The 13,519-nt window shown below is 40.3% G+C and overlaps 1 protein-coding gene across 1 annotated transcript in view; it reads left to right on the forward strand.

Moving 5' to 3' along the window:
* GNL3 (G protein nucleolar 3) overlaps nt 1-13,519 on the forward strand; it is a 408,410-nt gene that overhangs the window by 54,737 nt on the left and 340,154 nt on the right. The window lies entirely within an intron of this gene.

A 13,519-nucleotide genomic window follows, 5' to 3' on the forward strand; every position in this document is an offset into this window, starting at 1 on the left:
TTTATAAAAATATATATTTAAAAAAAATATAAAAAAAAAAATTTTTTAAAATTTTTTTTATAAATTTTTTTTAAAATTTTTTTTAAAAAAAAAATTTTTTTTTTCAAAAATTTAAATTTTTTTTTTTTTTTGGGGGGGGGTTTTTAAATTTTTTTAAAAAATTTTTTTTTTTTTTGGGAAAAATTTAAAATTTAAATTTTAAAAAAAGGGGGGTTTTTTTAATTTTAAAAAAAAATTTTAAATTTTTTAAATTTTAAAAATTTTAATTTAAAATTTTTTTTAAAAAAAAAAATTTTTAAAAATTTTAAAAGAAAAAAAAAAATTTTTTTTTTTTTTTTAAAAAGTTTAAAAAAAAAAAAATTTTTTTTTTAAATTTTTTTAAAAATTTTTAAATTTTTTTTAAAAAAAAATTTTTTTAAAAAAATTTTATTAAAATTTTTTTTTTAAAATAAAAAAAAAAAAGAAGGGCGGAAAAAAAAAAAAAAAAAATAAAAAAAAAAAAAATTTTTTTTTTTTTCCAAAAAAATTAAAAAAAAAAAATTTTTAATTTAAAAAAAAAAAATAATTTTAAAAAAAAATTTTTTTAAAAAAAAAAATTTAAAAATTTTTTTTTTATAATTTAAAATTTTTTTTTTAAAAATTTTTTAATCCTATTTTTTTTAAAAAAAAAAAAAAAAAAAAAAAATTTTTTTTTTTTGGGAAGGTTTTTTTATTTGGGTTTTTTTTTTTTTTCCCCTTTTTTTAATTTTTAAATTTTTAAAAATTTAAAAACCCCCCCAAAAAAAAATTTTTTAAAAAAAAATTTTTTGGGAAAAGGGAAAATTTTTTTTTGGGGGGGGGGGAAAAAAAAAATTTTTTTTTTTTAAAATTTTTTTGGGGGGGGAAAAATTTTTTTTAAAAATTAAAAAATTTTTTCTTTTTTTTTTTTAAAAATTTTAAAATAAAAACCTTTTTAGTGGGGTTTTTTTTTTTTAAAACCCTTTTTAGGGTTTTTTTTTTGGGTTTTTTTTCCCCCCCCAAAAAAAAAAAAAAATTTTTTTTGTTTTTAAAAAAATTTTTTGGGGGGGGTTTTTAAAAAATTTTTTTTTGGGGACTCTCCTCCTACCACCAAACACTAATACATGTGAGAGATGCAATTATGTAGCCAAACTGGAGGCTAAGCTCTCTCAACCCAAGACTGGATCAGACAGTCAAGAGGAGAAGGGAAATACTGGCAGCACACCACCAGTCTCACATAGACCCATTAAACCAGCACCGGCAAAATACGCACATAATACGCGAAAACATGCTCGGAGGCTCTAAATAAAAATCTGCAAAAGCAACAGAGCCCTCCAAAGCAGACCTCCAAGCGACCTCCACCCCCCCCCCCCCAACACAAACCATGAAACACATACTTCACAAAAACAGTGTGCCATGCAATCACAGCCCTCAAGGCAAAATAACATACCCAACATACTAGTAATAGGTGACTCTGTAGTCAGGCACACTGACGTCCCACTCACTAGGCTGAATAAGGAGAAGTTTACTGTTAGCTGCCTATCTGGTGCTTGTATCCGCAACGTAACACAAGCACTTGGGTCACTCCAGAACAAGTACAAATACGACTCTCATAGGTTGGTACTAGGCTATCGGCCCTAGGGCCTATACAAGCCTAGCCATAATAATTCCCTGGCTATTTCTTCCCACACTATTTACTTCCCTGGACCCCTGTCTAGCAGGGCGGTTGTCGTGATCCCTGGGGTGAATTTCCTTTCTCCCATCCAGTCAAGGTTCCTTTTGAAGAGGGCCAAAGAGGTGCTCTGCTTGACATGTATGGGCAGTCTATTCCAAAATCTGGGGAGTCTCTGGGTCAGGAACCTACCCCTCCAGCATGTTTTGTTTATTGTGATTACAAGGTTTAGATCCCTGGAGTGCGTGGCTCTGAGGAATTGGGTTTTCTTTAAGTGTAGCATGTCCAGCAGCTCTGGGTTTGACATGGCCCCTTGTATGTTAAGCAGAGATTGCCTCGGAGTAGACAATATGCGACAAGAGTATAGCTGGAGTTTTTTAAGGCTGTTTAGCATGGGGCATCTGCTTTAAGCCAGTGATTCTTTTAGTGAAGTATTTCTGCGGCCTTTCCAGTTGTTGCAGATGTCTTGAGAGGTACATACCAAATGGGGCATTGTATTCTATAATGGGTCTAATGAGGGATGAGTACAGTGGGACAATGACCTCCTTTTTTTCTGGATGAAAAGCCCTTGGTGATGAGGTGTGCCACATAGAAGGATTTCCTGACTGTTGTGGCAGTGTGGTTATTGAAGGTTAGACCACTGTCCACCTGTGTCCCCAAGTCTCTTATCACACTTTCGGTGTTTAGTGTACTGCCACCTACATGGTAATTCACGGGTACATGTTTTTTCCCAAAGGGGATAACTATACATTTCTTGGCATTGAGCTTGAGACCACGGCTCTGGCACCAAGCATCTGTTTCTGTAAGGCCCTTTTGTAGAGTATCAACATCATTTGGGCATTCAATAATGGCTCCCAGTTTGCAGTCATCTGCTGACTTTGTTAGCCAGAGTCCCTTAGTGTTGGCCTGTACTTCAGAGAAGTAGATGCCAAACAAGAGAGGTCCCAGGACTGAACCCTGAGGTACTCCACTTGTCTGGAGCTGGATTTGGAGTCTGCTACTTTTGCAGTGTGGGTTCTGTCAGTAAGCCAGTTGACAACCCATAGAGTGACGTATTGATTAATGCCCAGCTTAGTAAGTTTTATCTATGATTCCAGAGTGGGGGGTGGTGTCAAAGGGCTTGGCGAGGTCCAGATAGGCTTTGTGGACTGCCTTACCCTCGTCCACGGCTCTGGAGACTGATTCGAAGAAGTCAGTCAGGTTCAGGAGACAAGATAGGCCCTTCACGAACCCAAACTGGGCGGGGTCCAGTGTTTTAAGGTTGCCAATGTCTATAAGTTCCATGTTAATACGTTCCATGGCCTTGCAGATCAGGCTCCTCAGACTGATGGGGCAGTAGTTCCCGGGATCCAAGGTATCACCCCCCTTGTGGAGTGGGATAACTGTAGCTATGCGCCACTCAGTGGGCATGAAGCCTGAGGTGAGGGTATGATTAAACATGACACTTAGGTGAGGTGCCAGTTCATGTAGTGCACAGCCCGGGATGTCATCTGGTCCCATGGATGCTGTATTCTTAGCTTTGGAGAGTGCGTTTTTTACCTATTTGGCAATCTTCCAGTATTGAGATGGGTCATTTAGGGGGGGAGATGGGTGTGAAGTTGGCACTGAATCAATCTGCCTGAATATTGGCCGTATCCTTGGGATCAGTATATTTAATGCCATTCTGTTGTAGCTCAGAGCAGATCTGAGCATTGCCATTTAGATTATTGACATAGTTATAGAATGCCTTGTGGTTGTCTTTGGAATCTATGGCAATATTATTTTCGTAACTAGCTTTGGAGGATTTTATGAGGGATCTCAGTTTCTTACTGAGGCTGGTAAGGGAATTTTTTGTATCCTGGGATTTTCCTCTTTTCTGCAACAGTTTCTTCCTTTTGTTGTAAAGTTTGTTTATGGCAGGGGACCAGCAGATTGGCTTCCTTTTTTTTTTTTTTGGGAGGAGTGCATCTTGGTTCTACTTGGGATGGCACGTTTCATGCATGAGTTGATGTGCTCTTACAGTGCCTTAGTGTAGGACTCGGCAGTTGAACTTTCTGTTCCCGTCTGCATGGGTGTCATGAAGTTGGCTTTGGAGAAGTTTTTTTTTTTTATGGAGGTTTCCTTACTGGGTGGTGGGGTGGGATGTGGATGTTAAGGGGTGATTTCGCTTATGGTCTGACCTGACCAACGAGGGGGTGACCATAGGTGTGGAGCATCGATTTCCCATGTTGGTAATGACCAGGTGTAAGATATTGGAGCCCTTGGTGGGACTATGGATTAGTTGATCCAGGGCATTGGAATTTATGAATTCCAAGAACCATTGGGCAAAGGTGTTGGTACACGAGTAGTTTTCACAGTTTAATGGCAGGGTAGTTGAAATCACCCAGTATTAGGGTGTTTGGTTGTTTATTAATATTTTCCAGTATGTTTAGAAAGGTGTAGTGAGAATCTTGGGGCATGGTCGGGGATCTGTAGCAAGCTACGATTTGGATTGCAGTCTTACCTAGTGTTAGTTGCACCTGGAGAATTTCAGACTCATTGTGTTGGGCAACTAACCTGGTGGTCTGAATATTCTTGGTGAATGTTGACACTCCTCCACCTTTAGTATTTCGATCCTGGTTTGGTGGCCGAAAAGTGTGGTAAGAGTTGTAGCCTGGTATTGCAGGGGTGCGCTCTGGAGCCTTGAACCAGGTCTCATTTACTGCACAGATATCGACGTTCTCCAGTTTTAGGAGTGGCTCGAGAGAGTGCCTTTTGAGGTTTAGACTTCTAGCATTAAGTAGCATTGCCTTCAGATTTTGCATGCTTGTACCTGTTACGGTGGTGGTTTTTTCCTTTGAACTTTGCCTAAAAAAGGCACTATAGGGGTGGCAAGATCCTTTGCCAGTAACCTGAATCCCAGGGGCGACAGGTGCAGACAATCTCTGGCAAAGCATCGTGGTCTGTCTATCATGTTGTCCCAGGCAGACAGATACTGGATCCCCTTTGAATGACACCAGAAGCTTAGCCAATTGTTGAAGTCAATCATTTTTGTCCTTGTATTGTGGTATCATTCTGGGCGGGAATGACCTGAGTCGTACCTCCCTGGACTACATGGAAGAGCTCTCTGGTCACGTAGCCCAGGCCAGTATGACCCTGACCCTGAGTAGCATCCTGCCCTCACCCAGAATGATACCACGGTATAAAGAAAAAATGATCAATTTCAACAGTTGGTTAAGTTTCCAGTGTCATTCAAAGGGGATCCAGTGTCTGCCTGGGATGACATGCTCGACAAGCCACGCTGCTTCGCTAGAGACTGCTTGCACCTGTCACTTTTAGGCTTTCGAATACTGGCCAAGGCTCTTGCCACCCCCATAGTGCCTTTTTTAGGCAAGGCTCAAAAAACAAACCCACTGCCATAAATAGCACAAGTAACAAAAATCTGAGGGTAATACTACTCAATGCCAGAAGTCTAAACCTCAAAATGCATGCACTCGAGGCACTCCCCAGTATGGAGAAAATCAATATATGTGTAGTAACAAAAACCTGGTTTAAGGCTCCAGAGAGCACCCCAGCACTACCAGGCTACAACTCCTACCATACATTTCGGCCACAGAACCCGGACCGAAATACAAAAGGCGGGGGAGTATCCATATTCATCAAGGATACCCACACCTCCAGGTTAGTGGCACAGCACAATGCTTCAGAGATTATCCACGTGCAACTAACAGACAAAACTGCAATTCAAAATTGTAGCTTGCTACAGATCACCCACCATGTCCCAGGACCCCTACTCCACATTTCTGGTAACACTGGGTAACAAAAGTCCTACCAAACACCCTAATATTGGGTGATTTCAACTACCCAAACATTAACTGGAAGTACTACTCGAGTACTAACTCCCATGCCAAACATTTCCTAGAATTTATAAACTCAAAACGCCCTGGAACAACTGGTCAATAATCCCACCAGAGGTGACAACATATTGGACCTGGCCATCACCAACATGGGCAACCGATGTTCCACATCGGAGGTCAACCCCTCGCTGGTTAGATCTGACCATAAATAAATCACTTTGGATATCTACATTCTGCCCCCACCTCCGGACAAGGAAACCACCATGAAAAACATTTCAAAAGCAAACTTCACGTTACTTAAGATGGAGGTGGAAAGTTTCAAAGCCGTCATGCTAAAGGATAACTCTGTCCAAGCTGCAAAATCCTTTACTAATGCATTCTGCGGTCACCTACAAGAATGCATGGATCGTGCTATCCCAAGCAAAACCAAGACTGACTCTCTAAGAAAAGGAAACCAGTCTGGTGGACCCCTGCCATAAACGAGCTATACAGTAGAAGGAGGAAACTAGTACAGAAAAGAGTAAAATCCCAAGAAGGGAAGACATCCCTGATCAGTATCAGCAAGAAACTACAATCCCTCATAAAATTGTCCAAGGCGAGCTTTGAAAGAAAACTTGCCAAGGACTCCGTGTCAATGCTCCGATCTGCTCGGAGTTAGTGCAGAATGTCACAAAATACACTGAAGCAACTGATATTGCCAACATCCTGGCAGGAACGGTTCAGTGTAAACTTCACCCCCCTCTCACCCCCAAAAGGGCCCATAACCATACCAGAAGAATGTAGAGCCCCTGAAATCACGGACAGGTTAAAATAGTCCTCTCCAAAGCCAAAAACACAGCATCAATGGGACTGGATGGTGTCCCAGGCTGCATCTTACACAAGCTCAAAAACAAACTAACCCCTCACCTAAACACACTGTTCAAAACTCAGCCTCTCCACAGGCTACGTACCCATAGAGTGGTGCACAGCAACGGTTATTCCACTCCATAAAGGTGGAGCCACAACAGACCCTGGGAACCATCGCCCTATAAGCTTGACTAGCTTGGTCTGCAAGGTTATGGAGCACATCCTCATGGAACTCATTAACTGAGACATTGGGAACCTCCAAACACTAGACCCTACCCAGTTTGGCTTTAAGGGCAGATCATGCCTCCTAAACCTGGTGGACTTCTTTGAGACTGTTACCAAGGCTATAGACGAGGGGAAAGTGGTACACACAGCCTACCCTCGCAAAGGCCTTCGACACCATTCCCCATTCTGGTATAGACAAGCTCACCAGCCTGAACTTAAACCCCTATGTCACAAGATGGGTTGCCAATTGGCTCGCGGACAGAACCCTCATGGTGAGAGTTGCGGGAGCTAGGTCTGACTTTTTAAACCGGTTACAAGTGGCGTTCCCCAGGGCTCAGTCCTAGGACCCCTGCTGTCGGCATATACTTCTCAGTGGTACAGACAAGCACAGGAGGACTATGGCTGACCAAGTTCACAGATGACTGCAAACTAGGGGCTATAATTGACTCACCGGCTGACAGACATCTTCCAAAAGGGTCTCACTGAGACGGATACCTAGTGTCAAAATCATGGCCTCAAGCTAAATGCCAAAAAGTGCATGGTTATTCCCTTTGGAAATAACAAAGTACCCACAAACTACCACATAGGTGGTAGTCCCCTAAATACGGAAAACGTAATAAGGGATCTGGGGACCCAAGTAGATGGTAATCTCTCCTTTCATTAATCACATTGCCAAAGTGGTTAGAAAATCCTTCTGTGTGGCCCACCTAATCACAAAAGGGTTTGCATCCAGATCAAAAGAGGTCATTGTGACCCTCTACTCATCACTTCTCAGACCCATCATAGAGTACTTCTCAGACCCATCATAGAGTACAACACCCCATTTGGTATGTACCTTACAAGACACCTGCAACAGCTGGAAAGACCACAGAAGTACCTCACCAAGAGGATCACTGGCCTCAAACAGATGCCCTATGCAGCTCGACTGAAACTCCAGCTGTACTCTGTTGCATGCCGCCTGCTCAGAGGTGATCTCTGCCTGACATACAAGGCCGTGTCCAACCCAGAATTGATGGACATGCTCCACCTAAAGAAAACCTTATCCCCTCGAGCCACATGTTCTAGGGATCTAAACCTCACCACAACAATAAATAGGACATGCTGGAGGGATAGATTCCTGTCCCAGAGACTTCCCATGCTTTGGAACAAGATTCCAGTCTACATTAGGCAGAGCTCCTCGCTAGCACTCTTCAAGAGAAACCTTGACGAGTTGATGGGGAAACAAAGTTTATCCCAGGGATCACTTCATTTGGCTCTGCTGGACAGGCACAGGGAATTAATCTAAGGGGGCGGCGAAAGCCAACATATTCTGGCTAGGCTTATAAATGCCTTCGGGCAGATAGCCTGGTACCTACCTAGAGCTATGAGGAAGAAATTTTGGTTGTGCTCAGCTGAAATACTTCCATGAAAAGGCTAAGCCACTGACTCTGCAAAACATTGTTTATCAAACAGACCCTTTGCAAGTGTTGGACTGATTAAGGTTCTGTGTTGTTAATGGGCTGCTTCCTATCACCCAGAGGACAGAGGTTGACTCTTCCCCTCTATTAGCGTACTGTGTGATTCTCAGCAAGTCACTTAACCAGACAGTGCTTCCAGGACAATCCAGAAAAGAAACACTTCTGCCCAGTGGGCTTTCCTGATTAACAAATAAGCAGCTGTTTTATTTTATGATAAATACAATAGGTATCTGTTTGGGGAAGAAAAGGGTCCAGTGGAAGTCAGTAGTCTTCTTCAAATCTGCCTTGTGTTGTTGAGTCTACTATGTTGATGCATATTTACATTCTGATTTGGATATCTAGTCTAGTGTTAAAACATGATTTGCTTTGGCTGTCCTGTGAAGCATTTTTGATTTCCAATTCAGTGTTGTGATACTTCATGCAGTGCATGTTAGTCATTGCCTTAAATTCTTGCAGAAGTGCCACAACCGTTCAGGCAACTTTTAACAGAATATGTAGGTCTGGTAATCTCCGACCTAAGTGTGAATGTCATTGCTCAACAATCAAAAGGGTAATCATTTTGGCAATGCCGTCCCTCATATGGCACCTCCCATTTCCAGGAGGCCAGAACAAGTAGGTCAGGATGATAAGACATGAAATTGAGTATATTCCTCTTGGGGGGGGGGGGGGTATCTTGAAAGCTTCCAAAGTGTTTACAATTAAAGTCAACATATAGTATCTTTTATTTGTTTAGTAATATGTTCTGATATGGTGGTTGAGGCATTTGCTGTGTACGTGCATGTATATAAAAATACATATATAGATTGTATAGAAATAATAGTAGTGTGTTAGCTTGTTTTATTTTTCTCTGTAATTGCTTTGTTCTACTATGTATTTTCATTTGGTGTTTATGTATATACTTTGTTTAGGCAGTGGCTGAAAATGGTCCCTAGAACTATACTTCATAGTCGATTAAACTAATGTATATTGGTATTTATTTACTAGGAAAGCCCAGCTGGACCGTGGTGTCCATTATCTGCATAGATCCAGGGAGAAAAGCTCCATTGAAGAGCAATAGTATTACATCAGAATACATTCTATGCATAAAAAAAAAAAAAAGTGGCAGGCAGTAAGGAAAAGCTTTAATTTCAACTGAGCTAGTAACACCTTTTATAAGAGAATCTGTACACTCATTTGGCCAGAAAAAGAATTGATGACGCAGCACAGTTGTAATTAGATTGGAATAAGGTTAATGAAAAGTTGTGATGGAGAAAAAGTAGTTGAATTGGTGGTAATAAGAAAGGTTTATAGATGGTGAGTAAACGGAGAAGGTGGTTGGTCAGAAACTGGAATAGAGTATGGAGGGGGAAAAAGATGAAGCAAAGGGTAGAAAAGAGAAATGGAGGAAGCGGGGTTAACTGTAGGTAATGGGTGACTTGAGATGGAAGTTGGTGCTGAAATGAATATGTAAACAAAAATGTCCACCATTCCAACACGTATGGGTACTGAGGGTGGTGTGCCCAAGAGTTACACGGTTTCTTCCTTATGATTTGTAATTCCTGCAGCAGTGATCTGTCCTTGCAGTGAATATGAAATGCACATCTGCAAGTATGCTTACAATATCATTCTGTGTTATGAGAACTGGGTCATTGCTGTGGAACTGGCTCCCATCCTCCTCTTCTATGGTGTGCCACATCTTGTGTGTCTGTATCTAGTTACTGCTGTACCAGCTAAGAGTTGACTGGCTTTGTAGCATGTTTTTATTATGAGCTTTAACCATTTGTGTGCCTTACCATTTTATTATAGCTATGGGGATACCTAGAAGCTCTCTAATATGTTTACCCTAGTTTCACTTGCTTCATTTAGGAAGAAATGTTTTCAATATGTGTGTGTAAATTTTTTTTTTTTTTTTTTTTTTTTTTTTTTATATATAGCCAGACTCCTGCTTCCTAGTTAGGTGTTCTAGTATCCATTTTCTTGTTAAAACCTAAAGTTTACTATCAGTTCCTTAAACCTAGGCTTGTTCTGAGACTAACTACACCTTTCCCAAAGAGTGTTTGTTTAAACTGTCTTGTTCTATTGATCCTAAAAAGAACAGCAGAGTAAGGTACGAGGCAAGCTTTTTGTATTGGTTCCCTCTGATACTCATGATTGCACTTTTCTGCGCCAATATTTTATATCGACTGCTACTAAAAGTGCATATTTTGGACTGTTGGGACTGTTGGGTGATTTAATAAACTTCTTGTGAATTCATGGCAATTTCTGCAGCAATTATCGTATATCAGCTGCTCTAGTGAGTGAGATCATACAACTGTTGACTGCAGTAGCAGTCCCAAACAAGATTAGCAGCCCTGAAGTCTTGAGTAAGCTTACCTTGTAAGACTGCTAACAATACAAAGACATTAACTGTTTTGGGATAGGGGTGAGTTAAAATTATCTCTGGGGTCCTATAGCTGCACAGTATGATGATGTCCAGGAGTACACCTCCTGCCAGAGGCTAAATCCAGCAGAGAGAAAATACTTGTGTTTTGTAGTTGGGAACTGTTGCCACTACAGGCCCTTGAGAAAAGGGTGGAAAAATATTGAAGAAAATTTTATATATGGGCTACTTGCAGTTTTTTCCCCCCATTCCCATAACACCTGTTTCGATCGTCTTAAAATGTCTGCAGCAGCTGCTACTAACTGCAGATCGTCCTTGTCCTTCTGTTGCATTATTTTAGTTGTACAGTGGCATAACTCTTCATCAAGGTCTTGACTTTCCAGGTAGAAGTCTTGTGGATGCAGTGAGGGAGTTTTTGGAGGAATGTTGTACTAACATCGGATAAATTGTAGTGGGTTGTGATGATATGCCCACTCCAGTGATAAGATGACAGGTATGCTGTTTGTGAATGTACAGTGAGGCATTCCAGATGACAGGCATGCTGTTTGAATGTACAGTGAGGCATTCCATATGCCTGACCAGGCATTGCTGATTTGCACTAAACTTTCATTGGGAATAGGCGTGTTTTACAAAGGTCTGTATCACTTAATCGAATCTTACATTGTTGAACACCTTTTAATCAAACTCGCAAATAAGCAAACTGACTCTTCATGGAAGTTTTTCCTAGAGCAAAACAATGGTAGACCACCCTAGCAACTCCAGAAAAAAAAAAAAAAAACTTAAAACCTACCTACGTGGGGGGGCTTTGTCCCCCCAACTAAATATACCAACTTCGAGATTGCAATACAGTGGGGAAAAGGGCAAATTCCATATGTTGGCCAGCTGTTTTGCCCTGGGAGAAACTTCAGTGAAAAGTCTGTTCGCTTATTTGCGAGTTTGATGAAAAGGTGCTCGAAGAGGGGTCTGATTTAAGTGATATAGACCCATTTTCCACACCTCACTCAGCCGAGGCAAAAAGGTTAATGAGCTTGATATTCCTCCTTCCCATGTTGGTTCTTTCAACTTCTAAACAGCCATCCTAACTCTCGTCCTTTTGATCTTTTTTATTGGGAATATTTTGTGAGCTGTTTTGTTTCATTACTGGACACTCCATACCCCCCATGCCTTCTCCTTTATCTATTTTATTGCCATAACTTTTGCTTGCTGTAATTAATTATAAGGGAGGTCTTGAGCCATAGTTGAACCATTACAAGGAATACTTTTGAATGCTTCAGATCTGTCTTTGGAATAACTTGATTTCTCTAAATAAATGCCAGGATCTCTGCTGAAGGAATAATGGTTATATGATACAGAATATTTTTTACATAAGGTTGGTTTGGCGAAGAGTGCGTTGTGTGCAAATTCTTATGCGAACATTGTCCTAGCACAGTGGGAACAGCAGATGATTTTTAGTGATTCTTGTTGTAAAGTGCATATACTGTTTACATTGTTTATGATGTTTTCTTGGTGTGGAAAGGTCCTTATGATGCTTTGTTGGGTTTTGTAAAGTTTTTACATGGTATGACCATTAAAGATTTAGTATGCAGTCAAGTAATACTGAGATTTTTTTAGATGTAACAGTTCATAGGGACATTTTTGAGAAGATTAATACCGGTATCTACAAGATATCTTGCAAGAAGAATGATCTTCTGCACAAGACCAGTATGCACCAGAGACACATTCCCAGGAATGTTCTGAAGAGTCAGATTCTTACAGTTGTGAGACTACATACAGAAGAATCAACACTTGAAGCGGCTCTAAATACTTTAAATTTTATTTTTTAGCTTGAGGCTACAATAAGAGGGAGAGAACAGGCCTTAAAGTATTTAGAAATAGGGACACTAGCCAAACCATATTTTTTTCAGAAAATCGTAGAGATATAACCAGATCTGGACCTTCTACTGAGAATGACCAGTCTCATAGGATTACTTTGACCTTCTCTAGTTATACTGACGTGATGTGTGGTATCATTAAGAAGAATTGTCAAGTCCTTATGACAGACCCTGAGTTGAATAAAGCATTAGGATCCCTACCCAGGTTTGGGTTTAAGAATAATAAAACCTTGAAACAACGTTTATGTTCTAGACAGCAGTTGTCAGGGGACAGGATTATGTCAAAACTTAAGGGTACCCCATCTCTGTCGATCTTGTAGTGCCTGCAAATTTATATGGTGTGTGACCTCCATTAGGCATTCTAGACCGTAGAGAATTAATTGAGTTTGGATTTTATGCAGATTGTGTCACTAGAAATGTAGTCTCTTTGGCTAAGTGTGTGGCATGTGAAGGGGTTTACATAGGTAAAACTAATTGGACCCTGAAAGAGAGGATTTTAGAGCATTGTAATGACATTAAGAACAAGAAATCTAGCAGTGGTCTAGTTCAACGTATATTGGATAGGGAATGACACACACATTACATTTTTCGTGTTAAAATTGTTTATGAACTACTCTGGATCATAGATTTTGGGGCAAATGTTAACCAGGTCTATATTAGACTGAATGTTTAGGTGATCGAACACCTAAACCTCGATCTTCTAATATTGAAAGCAAAAAAAACGGCGAATGGCCGATTTTAACGCAGGGAAAGATTTCCCATGGCCGTTCGCCAGAGTTTGCTATTTCCCTACTGCTCGATCCCTGAGTTGGTATATTTAGTTAGGGTGTGTGCGGGGCACAGCCCCCCAATTTTGATGTAAAGTAATTTTTTGTGTGTTGTGGCCGAGGGGTGTGTTTGCCTGGGACGTTCGTTGTGCAGGTCGATTATTAGAAGATTGATGTTTAGGTTTGATCACCTAAACATTCGGTCTTCTAATACAGACCCATGTTAACCCTGGTCTCCAGAATTATGTTTCTCTTAAACCTGTCTTGAAGAGTAGAAGTCTGCGTCATTGAGTTAATTGATTTAACGCTGTTGTGTGATTTGTTCTTAGATTTTATTGGCTGGAAGATTATTTAAATATTGGTTTGCATTATTTGAATATAATGGTCTGAAGAAGCGGAGTATCTGCCTTTTTGTAGTCCTTTTAATAAAAAAAAAAACAAAATTGTTTTTAAAGCTACTCAGCCGTTGTGGACTACTGCTTGTCTAATTTTGCTTGGATTGTGTCCCAG

The sequence above is a fragment of the Protopterus annectens genome, chromosome 7.part1 (assembly GCF_019279795.1).
Source record: "Protopterus annectens isolate FY-2018-M chromosome 7.part1, PAN1.0, whole genome shotgun sequence".
Taxonomy (NCBI): Eukaryota; Metazoa; Chordata; order Ceratodontiformes; family Protopteridae; genus Protopterus; species Protopterus annectens.